General features: G+C 34.8%; 1 protein-coding gene across 13 annotated transcripts in view; it reads right to left on the bottom strand.

Moving 5' to 3' along the window:
• HDAC9 (histone deacetylase 9) overlaps positions 1-12,889 on the bottom strand; it is a 708,604-nt gene that overhangs the window by 220,007 nt on the left and 475,708 nt on the right. The window lies entirely within an intron of this gene.

Below are 12,889 nucleotides of genomic sequence, written 5' to 3' on the forward strand. Positions count from 1 at the left end.
TAGGGCTATGGGACCTACCAAAGAAAACGACAGATCTGCATGCTAAAATCTTGAAAATGATGAGTAGGTTAGCTAACCAACCACAACAATGGTCCCAGGTCCAAACATCAAGGAATGAAAGTAGCCAACTTTCTATGTACTGTTCTTAAAATGATAATATTTCAGTTACCTTATTCCTAAAATGAGCAAGGCAGAAAAATGGTGAGGAAGCCTAAAACAAATCAAACCACTAGAGGAAGATTTGATGAGAATAATTATAGGACATTTAAATTTTAAATATCTAAAATAAATTAGACAATGCATAACAATTTATATTATATATATATATATATATATATATATACACACACATATAATTCTACTCCTGTTAGATAACTTGTAGGATGGAAGGCATAAGCACAAAAGCTCATAGACAAGGAAGACAGGCAGTAACAACATGGAACTATTAAAAGGACTAAATGGAATAATCCACTCCAAGGACTTAAAACATATAGTACATTTCTCAGTAAATGCTCTGAGTTTTTTAAGTTGTATAAAAATTGAAATTTCCTGCATATGAAACTAGATGATACTGTGTGGCTCACAAAACAAAAATATTAAGAACGAGTATGCAAATAAAATTGCATGTGATTTCCATTTAGTACTAGAAAATAAAAACACTAAAACTTCTAGAAAAATGGAAAAAGGAAAAAGAAAATAAAGGAATATAAATAAGCAATTTTAAAAAATTTATCTTTACCAGTAAAGAAATATAAATTTTAAGTGAAAGTAAGCCATTGTTTTCTAAACATTAAATATCATCTATATGATTCATGCATTTACCTGTGTGTGTATATAATGGCCCATTGTATGGTGTAAGCATAATACCAAGTAGACAATTATGTATTGCAAGTGGCACTACCAAATAGCTTAAAACTTCTAAAAAATAATTTGGTGATATGTAGGAAGAGGTATTAAGTATTTTACCATTTGATTCAGGTTTGCCAACTGTAGGAAGATATCTTAAGGAAACAATAGTAACAGGAAAAAACAGTTCAATGTCATACTATTTATTGAAGTATTATTATTTTAATTAAAATCACCAACTACAAGGAAATGTCTAAGTGAAATATGTCACATCCATATGGTGGAAAAATACACAATCATTAAATCATGGGAACATGAAAAATGCTATTACAACATTAAGTGAAGAAACAGTAATAGAAGTGACACATACCCTATGATAGCTCTTTAAATAAATATCGTTTAAGTCAATATACATTTATTGAGAACCTTAAATTCTCAGGTTTGATGCTAGATGCTGGACTCAGCAGTAGAGCAAAAATGACAAAAAATCCAACCCTCCCAGAGCATTGGGTTCTTAACTGTATTAGTCTCTGAATTCGTGTACCAAAGACTGGTGAGGTACAGAAGATAGTTGTATCTGGGGTGGAAATAGGAATAATTTTCCCTTTCTTACTTTTCTGTATTTTTCCAAATTGCATTTAATGCTCTGACTACTACTGTAAGTAACTTACATCTGTAGATTCCAGGTTGGGAACTACAAAGTTTATATTCTTTGCGGATTTAAGAGCTATTTTCATTGAGTCAAGAAAAGCTAACAGAAATCTTGTTTGTAGAAGTTAAGGCTGCAAATACTGAATGAAACATTAATGCCCTTACTTGTCACTTGAATTGCACGTACAAGGCAGATGGGTGAGGTGGAAGGGGGGCTGGTATCAATCTTGGGTTGCTAACACTGGTCATTTTTCAGTGTATTGATCAGAAGCTTGTGTTGATGATGCTACATATGTCACTTTAATGAAAATGGTAAAACAGTTTATTAATGAACCATTGTTTGGTGGACAATGTCTTCTAAAATACTGATGTTTATGAAAGGAAAGATAGTAATTGTGACGAGTTGGGGACTAAATGAGGATAGTGGCCTCTAAAATCTCTTCGTTGCAGTACCTGCTATAGAACTTTCAATCAAGACTCTGGAGTAACATGAGACTTTGAACATTAATTTATAGAGTTGGCATAATTCCAACCAAAAGCAATGACTGTTAATGACGTATTTCATTTGTGCATTAAAAAGGCCAAACTACAGCCCCCAGTGTTTACATGGAAATCCCAATAAACAAAGGTCAGAATTTAACCCTATAAAGACAAAATGTAGAATTTCAAAAGACACTGGCCTCCCTCCTTGTTGGCATTCTTCTTATCCATAAATTGTGATCATCAAATCTCTAAAAAAAAAAAAAAAAAAAAAAAAAAACCCTTCCCACAAAAAAAGATAAGGGAAAAAAGTCCCAGAACTCTCCAAAACAGCTATTGTCAACCTCAAAGGGTAATTTGACTTCTTAACCTGCTATCCCAACAGAAATGATTGTGTCTAACTGCTTGCCTTTGTTCAGAGACTAATCACTAAATTGTGAAAAATCACCCTCAACTTAGAAAAACTGCTCTTGATTATAAATAATTGCCCAAGACTGAGAGAAAGCGGCAAGCAAGATCCCAGTCTTTCATCCAATTTATTCAGCAGCAATCCACATTCCATTTGTCTAGACTAAATATAGCAGCGTTTATACAAGAAATCAATAGTGCTTGCAGAGAGGAGAGCAAAGGCATGAATATTTCATCAAACTCAGAGAGAAATGGCAATCAGCGAACTGATGGTTCTGTGTAGGTCATCTTTGGCCTGCAGGATTAGTTCTGTTCCTTGGACAATAGCTCATTTCTGGCTAATCATAATCATATCATAAGCATTCTTTCTATTTTTAACATTAATTGTATTGTGGGTGACAAAGACTCATCGTATTCCAAAAGAAATGATGGATTTTTCTTACAGCTTCTGTGACAGGCTAATAAGCCTCTCCAGGAGCAATAATAGTAACACAATACCAGGGCTGAGTTTCAACAAGTTACAGTCACTTTCATATCACAGAATGTCAAAGAAAGGGCATTGTCCACAGCTGCTATATTATCATAATTAGAAATAACCAACTTACAAGAAAAAAATTAACAACCAATTTTAACAATGAGGAAATGGAATCATCTCTATTCATAACATTTCTTGCATAGGAGCATACAAATTCCTTACAAAGTACTTAGAACAGGTGCCAGTAGTACATAAGTTAGAAGGAAGTTGATGGAACAAAGTGTAGTTATTAGTAGCACTAGTTATAAACAAATGTTTTTTTTTAACAGACCTCAATTACTTTAGCTCAAGACTTCATGCTTTATTCGGACTCACTATGTTTGTCTGAGATTTCAAACACATGCCAACACAAATATATGTTATATTATATTTATATTATTAATTCTAATACCACATGCCCAGTCAGAACATTTCCACATATATATTAACTAGTCTTAATTACCACTTTACAAAGCCCTTGTCATTGTTTCTCCAGTGTCTTTCTTAATTGTTTCTTTGATAGTTATTTATTCTTCTTTTAGCATTAATCAACTCATGAACTTTTCTTTTAGAAACTGTTTTTAGTTTTTAATGAACATGGAAACAAAAAAGCTCCCATTTCAAAATTAAACTCTCAGATCATGTAGATGTATATAACAATCACATCTATTTAAGCAACATATATACCCTGTTTATACTTGTAACTAAATTTCTTTGACAAATATATTTTTTAAACTATTAAAGTACTAATTCAGAGTTCAGAGAATAATCTAGTAGCCATGGAGTGTTTCATTCTTCACCATAGATACTGTTGTTATTTACAGCACAGGTTAAGTAGAGAGAATTTTTGTATGTTCATAAACAGAAATCTTTGGTTTCTCTTTATCTTATAAACAAGAATCCATTCTTTTTAAGAATGTTTTAAGTGAACAACTTGCAAACCCCACAGATGGAAAAATTCTACGGACACACAATTTTGGCCATTTACAACAATCACAACTATGGCTGCAGCCTGTTGATGCTGTTCCTCTGGTAAGATCTCAAAGCAGTAGACTGCAAACTTCAGGTTTTTACAAAAAATGGCATCGGCACAGACTCACCACCAATTTGTATGTGTCAGTTTAGCTAAAAGTTAAAACTTGCAAAAATGTAATAAACATTAGGACCCTGTTTATTTCAGTTAATGTTCATATACAGCAACTGCAACTCAGAATACAACGTCACCAATGCAGACCTGTACAGCCAGTGTACGTGAAAATTAAGTTCTCTATACCAAGGAAATGGTTGTCCACAACCACTGGCAAGTGGACATACGAACTACAATTTCTAGATCTGGGGAGAACCAAATGTTGCTTGGACTATCTGATCAGCTAACATAAGCAGTTTTCTTCGTGAGCCTTCTTGAAAAGCTATTGAAGAGGTCTTGGGGATGGGTGGAAGGCAATCAAAAAGTAGCTCATTATAGTCTCTGCCCTAACTACAGCACTGTATGTCAATCTCACCTTGAGGAATCTTCAAGAGTTTACTCTGCAATGGAGGATAGATTCTAGCTTCACTACCACTTCCTTGTCATTGGTTATTTTCATCACTGAAGAGAGTTTTTCGGATAGAATACATGGGTTTTGGGAAATAAATATAAGAACTCAAATCTTTTTCTTCCTTCAACTCCACAAAGTTGATTTAAGCCCATTTAAACTACGTTGATATTTCCTTTTCTGATACGTGACTATCACCTGCCACCCCACCCTTCTAAGAGTCTTTTGGAACTAAACATATACAACTTTGTAATTTTATTTACATTTTTACTCCTTATCTCCTGTTGGCTACATCAGAGCATAAAGCTATCTAAGGACAGGGCTCTGTCTGATGCTTGTTTGAATCTTTTCTCTCTAGTCCTTTATCTCAATAACTATACTACAGCACAAATTCTTAAGTATTATACTATCTAAAGAAAGTATCAGATATTGCACAGGGCTGTATGTATCTAAAACAACATTATAGTCATTGCTTTTATGTATCATCAAGCTGACATATCATTTTTCATTAACTCCTTTATTCAGCAAATATTTGTGAAGCCATATTTAATAACAAAATAGTTTTTAGTCAATAAGAGAAGTAGGGAAAGCCTTCAGAGAACTCATATTTTGATGCAGAAGATCAACCCATAAACTTATTTAGAAAACATGACACATTAAAGGCAATGATGTTGGTGTTCCAGAATCCCAGCTGGGTCCCCTTCTATTTTCTCGCCAGGACTCTCCATGGTGATCTCTTCCATTCCCAGGACTATTTGCTTCCTATATGGTAACAATCTATCTCCAACCTAAACATCTATTCCAAACTTGCAACCCAAATGTATAACTACTATCAGCAATCTCCACTTAACTAATACTACTCTTTCTCCAGCACCTCTGGTCTCAGTTATTGCAACAAGACACAACTGAAGTGTCCCTTTTATTACCCATATCCAATTGACAGAAATGATCTTTTCTACACTCAAATACTTTTTGTATCCATTAAGATCTCTCCACTACCACTGCCTGTTTTACTAAAGCAGTCCTCTGTCACGAAAACCAATCAACAAACCCCAATCTTTTTTTTCTTAAATGTTTTTTTATTTTTGAGGGAGACAGACGATGAACAGGGGAGGAGCAGAGAGATAGGGAGACACAGAATCAGAAGCAGGCTCCAGGCTCCAAGCTGGCAGCACAGAGCCCAACACGGGGCTCGAGCTCACAAACTGCGAGATCATGACCTGAGCCGAAGTCGGACGCTTAACCCACTGAGCCACCCAGGTGCCCCAGAACCCAATCTTTAACAGAGCTGGCCTGTCCCTCCATGGCGTGCTTTCTGCCTGTGTTTCCAGCCTCAATACCACCTACTTTCCCTTCACGTGAGTCATATTGATCTTGCAATTCCTTAAACACACCATGCTCTCCTAAGTTTCAGAGATGTCTCATAAACATTATCACTTCCTAAAACCCAATCTCACCCCATTTTTCTACACTGATTCTTATTTATCCTTCATATAATAAAAATGACTTGCTCTAGGATGTCCTTCTGAGTTTTATTGCATTTTCTTATTAAATTCTTCAATTCTTTTCATAACATTAGTCTCCCTTCACCATTATCCTAAATTCCATGAGAAAAAGGAGTATATTTTCAGTGCCTAGCACAGCATAAAAATATAGTAATGCCTTAATGCATAGCTGGAATGAATGAAAAAATAAATGAATAAATGATAGTCATGGGAATCACATGGGTATAAAATCAGAAACACTGCATGTATGCATATGTATACACATGCCCAAGTAAAATCCTAAAACAATTACTTATTAGGTCTTTTTGACTGCTCAAACTTCAGATAAATATTATTTGACTGCTTAAATTATTGATAACTGAATGAGTTTCCATTAATAGTGAATAAGTATTTGTAAAAAAAAATGATCTCAGATATTTTTCTACCTAATGTGTCATTTCACATTTCCCATGTCATAATCTACTCTTTTTTTTTTTTTAACATTTATTTTTGAGAGACAGTGACAGAGCATGAGCAGGGGAAGGGCAGAGAGAGAGTGAAACACAGACTCTGGAAGCAGGCTCCAGGCTCCGAGCTGTCAGCACCGAGCCCGACATGGGGCTTGAACTCACGAATCACGAGATCATCACCTAGGCCAAAGACGGACACCCAAACGACGAAGCCACCCAGGCACCCCTCCCATGTCACAATGTACTCTTAAAATTCAGTGTGCTGACAGGTAATAATCACCAAAGTGGGGTGGGAACACTGAGTAAAATAAAATATGCCCATTTATGCTGTTTGTCTCAACAGAGATCACCAAGAACAGGACACAGTGCTAAATTACTGAAACAATAAGGCCTAATTTGTAAAGGATTATTCCAGATTATATTATTAGAAAATGAGGCAAGGAGCACCCAGGTGCCTCAGTGAGTTAAACATCCAACTCTTGATATCGGCTCAGGTCATGATATCAGTGTTCATGGGATTCAGCTCTTCGCGGGGCTCTGCGCTTACCGCACAGAGCCTGCTTGGGATTCTCTCTGTCTCTCTCTCTCTGTCTCTCTCTCTCTTTCCCTCTCTCTCTCTCTCATTTTGCCCCTCCACCACTTGCACCCTCTATCATATTTAATAAACTTAAAAAAAAAAAAAGAAAATTAGGCCAAAACAGATAACTGTAAGCTAAGAATTTTCTGGTCCCCAGGTTGAAAAATGAAGAATTAAATTACTAAATGTAAATAGAAAAGAATAAATCCTTCTTTAATAAAGGTAAATAAAGAATAAATAAGTTATTTTATCAAAATTCTTCAATGCTTTCTCCAAAATAACCAATAATTGACTTTATAAAAATACTGAACACCCTTAATTGAAAGCTTTTCATTGAAATGTATAGTGTTATTTCTGCCTTAGAAAGAACATTTTCTCTGAAAAAGGAAATTAATAAATGTGACTGTACCTAACATTAAAATTGGGAAATGGGAAAACAAATAATACATCCTCAGTCTGATGACAAAGCTGCCCAAACTTCACTTTAGTAGTACAATATTCTTAGCTGATTTTCCAGTTACTACTTACAATAGCATCATCATGAAATAAAAAAGAATTAGGAAATTAATCAAACATGAAAAGAATAATTTTCAAAACAAGAATTATTTAAGTTGATTATTCCGGAAATACACTTCTCCCTCAAAGTGATTCTGTTCAAGTTATACGTGTCTTTAGTTTCTTAAAGTGCACTAATACACGGCATAAATGAAAAGAAAATACACGCAAGAAGCAATCTGGGCTTTGATTTACTATTCTCTTATTTCCCAGGGGTCTGAACAGGAAACAAAAATAACCACAAATGACTAAAATTTCAGTAGGCCTTGAAATATCAACATTTAAGTTAAAGAAAGCTAACTTTTTAATCAAAGCCTTACTATTTTCATTTACTTAATTCAAATTCCCTCTCTGCAAATATGCTTTTGAATTAAGCAGTCATAACAAACCATAACACAAACACGAATTGCCAACTCATTTGTAATACCCACTTAGTTCTAAACTATCGCAGTGTTTCCTAGTTCCTCACTATTCGAGAACCCAGTAAAAGCTTCATTGAGCTTCTTGCAATAGGGAAACTAGATCAAGCCAATTTATGGGACTTCAAGGTAATAGGAGCTAAGAACCTAATCCATATTATTTTGTAATTTGAGATAAAAATTTAACTTGACATAATAGTACCTGTAAATGAAACCTTCAGTAGATGAGAAATTTTAGTGTTTTTCAAAATAGAAAACACAAGTGTTAATCTATGAAGTTATTTATCTAGCCACATATAGCACTCATCATCTGGGAAGAGCAAATTGACTTGTGTAAGAATTTTTGTGAAAGTGTGACAAATGGTTTCCTTCTCCGTTTTTCTTCCTACAACCTGTAAGTTCTTCTAGGTTACAATCACTAAATTATTACTACTTGCAAATGGCTAACAATACTTCCTTCTGCTTATGAAAACCTAATATTTGAAGCAGCAGATTCCCTTGTAACCCTGTATTCTAGTTCATCATTTGACACATAAAATAAACTTAATAAGTAAGTTTAAGGTTAGTGAATATTGATTGACTAAATTAGCTCTCTTGGCAGATACCCATCTCCAACAACATTCTTCGTGTCCAAATCATACTTGTTTCCTCAGAAAACAGACTTTTTTCCAAGGGTGTGTTCCCACTCTTCTATCAGGAACCCTTGTCAGTGGAAGTATGTAACTATGTTCCTTTTTGATGAGAAAAAGAGCTTTTGTGTGTTCTTGTATCCTGCCAGCAAAAAACAAATACCTTTGACCAGAAAAAAATTTTCAATCTTTCCTGAGAGCTTCAATGCTTAATATACTCAAGACAAGAACATAATAAAAGTAGGAGGAGGAAAGGAGGAGAGATGCTACCAGGTAGGATGCTTCCCTCCTTTTCCTCTTTGATTCAAACCATGTCTTTTATATCTACCCTCTAATCTTCAATCCTACAGGATGGAAACAGGATCTCCACCAATGCACTTTTTTTTTTCCTTCTCCAGATCTGGGTTGTTTGTGAAGTTCTTAGGAGATCTTTATTACAAACCAAAAAGTCTTAAAGTCCCACTAAAACCTTCTAATATAGGATTGTACTGACTTTTAAAAACATTTCTTTAAACAGCTGGACACTTTCTTCAAATAAAACATTATGAACAGCCCCAACATATAAAACCAGGACGAGCCCAACTCTTCAGGAGGAACTGATGTCCTACCCACTAACTTCCGCTCTGGCTCCTTCCCCTGGAAATCCAGATTCCATGGAATTGAAAATCACTGCATTATTTCTTTATTTGATAAATTCAAATCAGAGACAGATTACATTACTGCTCTTTCAAAGAACATGCATTACTATTTTGTGGAATTGTGGGAATTTAGAATTTTTGAATTGAAAATAATAAAGTTCCACTTCGTACACACAATTTGGGAGAAAAGTAAATGCTAAAAAATAAAAATTCATCTAACATTGCAAAATTTCAAATCTAGCCAGACAAATGCATTGGCACCTGTGTTTATGTTATTGCCACATGGTGGCACCACTTTTGCTCACAAGTAGAAATACCCACTATCCTTTGTCAGGAAGCACTTTGAATATGTGAGTTTTAAAATAATTATGCAAGCTTGGAATTATGCAAAGTTTTCAGGGCTTGAGCATTCTAATAAAATGTGACTTCCCTATGCGGATTCTAAATTTGGCTTTCTAAACTTGGTTAAGAACAAAGATACCATAATGTTAGTCAGTCTGGAGAGTTGCTTTCTTTTAATTTAAATTACGAAGCCAACACCAATACCAGTGCTTATTATGTGCCAAACACTGTTCTGAATGTTTTACAAAATAAATGTTAATTCATTTACTCTTTTGTACAACACTATATGAGGTTGTAATATCCGGTTACCAATGGGGCAGACATGATTATGGTCCTTAGTCACAGATGACGAAACGGAGGCCACGGAGAAACTTGGCCAAAGTCACATGGCTACTAACTGGTACAATGCGAATGAGAACAGACATCATTCACTTCCAGGGTCCAGGATCTTAGCCACTTCACTCTTACTTGTGAGTTCTACAAAACAGGTAACCAATTTAATTTCTATGCAGTTTATGTTGGCATAAACCTTGATATAAGGAGACTGAAAACTTTTTTGTTAAAACAATATCATATATTTTACAGGGTGCATGGGTGGCCCAGTCGGTGGAGCGTCTGACTCTTGATTTCTACTCAGGTCATGATCTCGGGGTCGTGGGATCGAGCCTTGCACCAGGCTCCACACTGAGCATGGAGCCTACTTAAGGTTCTCGTTCTCTTTCTCTCTCTCTCTCTCTCTCTCCCCCTCTGCCTCTCTTCCCTGTTTGTACTCTCTCTCTCTAAAAAAAAAAAAAAAAAAAAAAAATTAAACAAAAAACCCAATATCATATATTTTTATTTTTAACAGTAAAGAGAACCATTTACTTGTAATTGCCAATATATACAAAGGAGAGATTTGTAGAACACATTTATGCATATTTTGACACATTTGTGTATTTTCAGGTGAGTTCAAGGCATCCTTCTCAACACCTGTGTTCCAATGCTTTTCTAAGAAATAGTTCTGTATTTAGGAAGTGCAAATTTGGTATTTCATCCTTCTCTTTTAGCTACAGAAAGTTCTGTTGAGTCTAGACAATTTTTTTATTTCATCTTACTTTCCAATCTCAGTCTACTAACTCACAGGTAAAGACTGCCTCATAATGAAGTTATCCTTAGTATTTGATTAACTAAAACTAAATCCCATTGGATTGTATCAGAGGTAGAGACACTGACTTATAATTAACTGTAAATAGTGTTAATGAGATTTAAATGTGTTGTTCATAAATTTCTAGATTACTTTTTTAATTGAAGTAAGTAGTAACAAAAAGGAAGAGGCAGCTGTTTTTTTGACAGTGTGAGAATAGATTTGACAGGATAGACTGTGGTGGTTTATTTTTTGTGATTTTGGAGTTTTTTTGGCGTATGAGTCCCTGTGCATTATGAGGGATGATCTCTAGCCATTAAGGCACAACTTAGATGATAAGTGTAAGGATCTACCTCAAAGAAGGGCCTGAAGTTGTCAGAAAATTCTGATTAAAAAAAAAATATATATATATATATATATATATATATATATATATATATATATAAATAAATAAATACAAATCAATAAATCTGTATCTGTGCATTAACTAAAGACCTTCAGAATCTGGCATAAGAAAATGTAATAATTTTTCTCTGCGGTTGGTGTTTAATTAGATGTCATTAAAATTTCTATTTCTGGTAGAACTCATAATATCTGTTTATAGGAATGGCCTGTATTCAGAGAACTGTCAGCATTATAGAACAGAAGTTTCTCAACATTTTAAGCACAGCTTTGAGATGATCAGTCTACAACTTGAAGTGGTACATTTTGTACAAACAAAGTATAAGAAGTTACTTAAAGTATTAAAAATAAACAGGATACTGTAGAGCTAGGGTCAGCAAACTATAGCTCATGGGCCAAACCCAGACTGCCTTGGTTCTTCTTTACTACCTACAACCTAACAATGACTTTCACATTCTTGAATGGTAAAAAAAAAAAAAAAAAAAAAAAAGGGAAAATTATTTGGAATTCAAATTTCAGTGTTCATAAACAAAGCTTCATTGGAACATAGTCTATCTTATTCATTTACATATACTGTATGGCGGCATTTAAGTTATAAAGTCAGAGTTAAGTGCCACAGAGACAGTATGGCCTGCAAAACCTAAAATACTTACTATCTGACCCTGACAGAAAAAAGTCTGTCAAACCTACTGCAGAGGATCTACAGTCAATATTTTATTTTCACACAGTGATGTTTCCCTATGATAATCAAATTTCTAAGCCACCTCTCTTCTCTACCCTACTTAATTAGAAAGTAGAATATACTGACAAGAAGACCATATAAAAAAAGCTCTAAGTATTTTCATTGGATTGATATATTAGTTTTAGGATTTGTTGCTTGCTTCTCACATTAAGCAATTAACTGGAAAACAAAAATATAAACAAATATGATGGCATTTTTAAGTTTATTTATCTATTTTGAGAGAGAGAGAGAGAGAGAGAGAGAGAGAGAGAATCCCAAGCAGCCTCTGTATTGGCAGTGTAGAGCCTGACGTGGGGTTCGAACTTATGAACCGTGAGATCATGACCTAAGCCAAAACCAAGAGTCAGATGCTTATTAACCAAATGACCCACTCAGGTGACCCAAACATGATGGCATTTTTAAGTGACCAATATATTTGTTGAGCACTAGTTACAATTTTTGCATGAATGTTTTTTTTTTTTTTTTTTAATTTTTTTTTCAACGTTTATTTATTTTTGGGACAGAGAGAGACAGAGCATGAACGGGGGAGGGGCAGAGAGAGAGGGAGACACAGAATCGGAAACAGGCTCCAGGCTCTGAGCCATCAGCCCAGAGCCTGACGCGGGGCTCGAACTCACGGACCGCAAGATCGTGACCTGGCTGAAGTCGGAGGCTCAACCGACTGCGCCACCCAGGCGCCCCTGCATGAATGTTTTTCATTTCATATAGCAGCCTTGTCATTATCCCCATTTTACAGGTTATAATAAGGAATACTAGATAGGTTTGAGTTAATTTTTGCAAGATCACATCTACAACATCATTCCTTAGGTGCTATTTTATCTTGCTTACTTAAATTTGTGGTAAATATTAATTTAGAATGAAGTTAAATGAAAGTCACTTTATCATATTCTATATTAAACAATTCAGGTAGGTTCTCCTTCTAATTTTTCTCCCTTCCATGAGGCAGAGATAACATACCCCGCATTAAGCTAGATCTAAAACAAATATTTGTTCAACTGAAATCTCTTTTAATAAAATAAAGAACATAGACTGCTCCCATCTAGGTAGCAGTTGTGATATAAATATATATATATG

The sequence above is a fragment of the Puma concolor genome, chromosome A2 (genome assembly GCF_028749965.1).
Source record: "Puma concolor isolate L17-30 chromosome A2, mPumCon1.1.hap2, whole genome shotgun sequence".
Taxonomy (NCBI): Eukaryota; Metazoa; Chordata; class Mammalia; order Carnivora; family Felidae; genus Puma; species Puma concolor.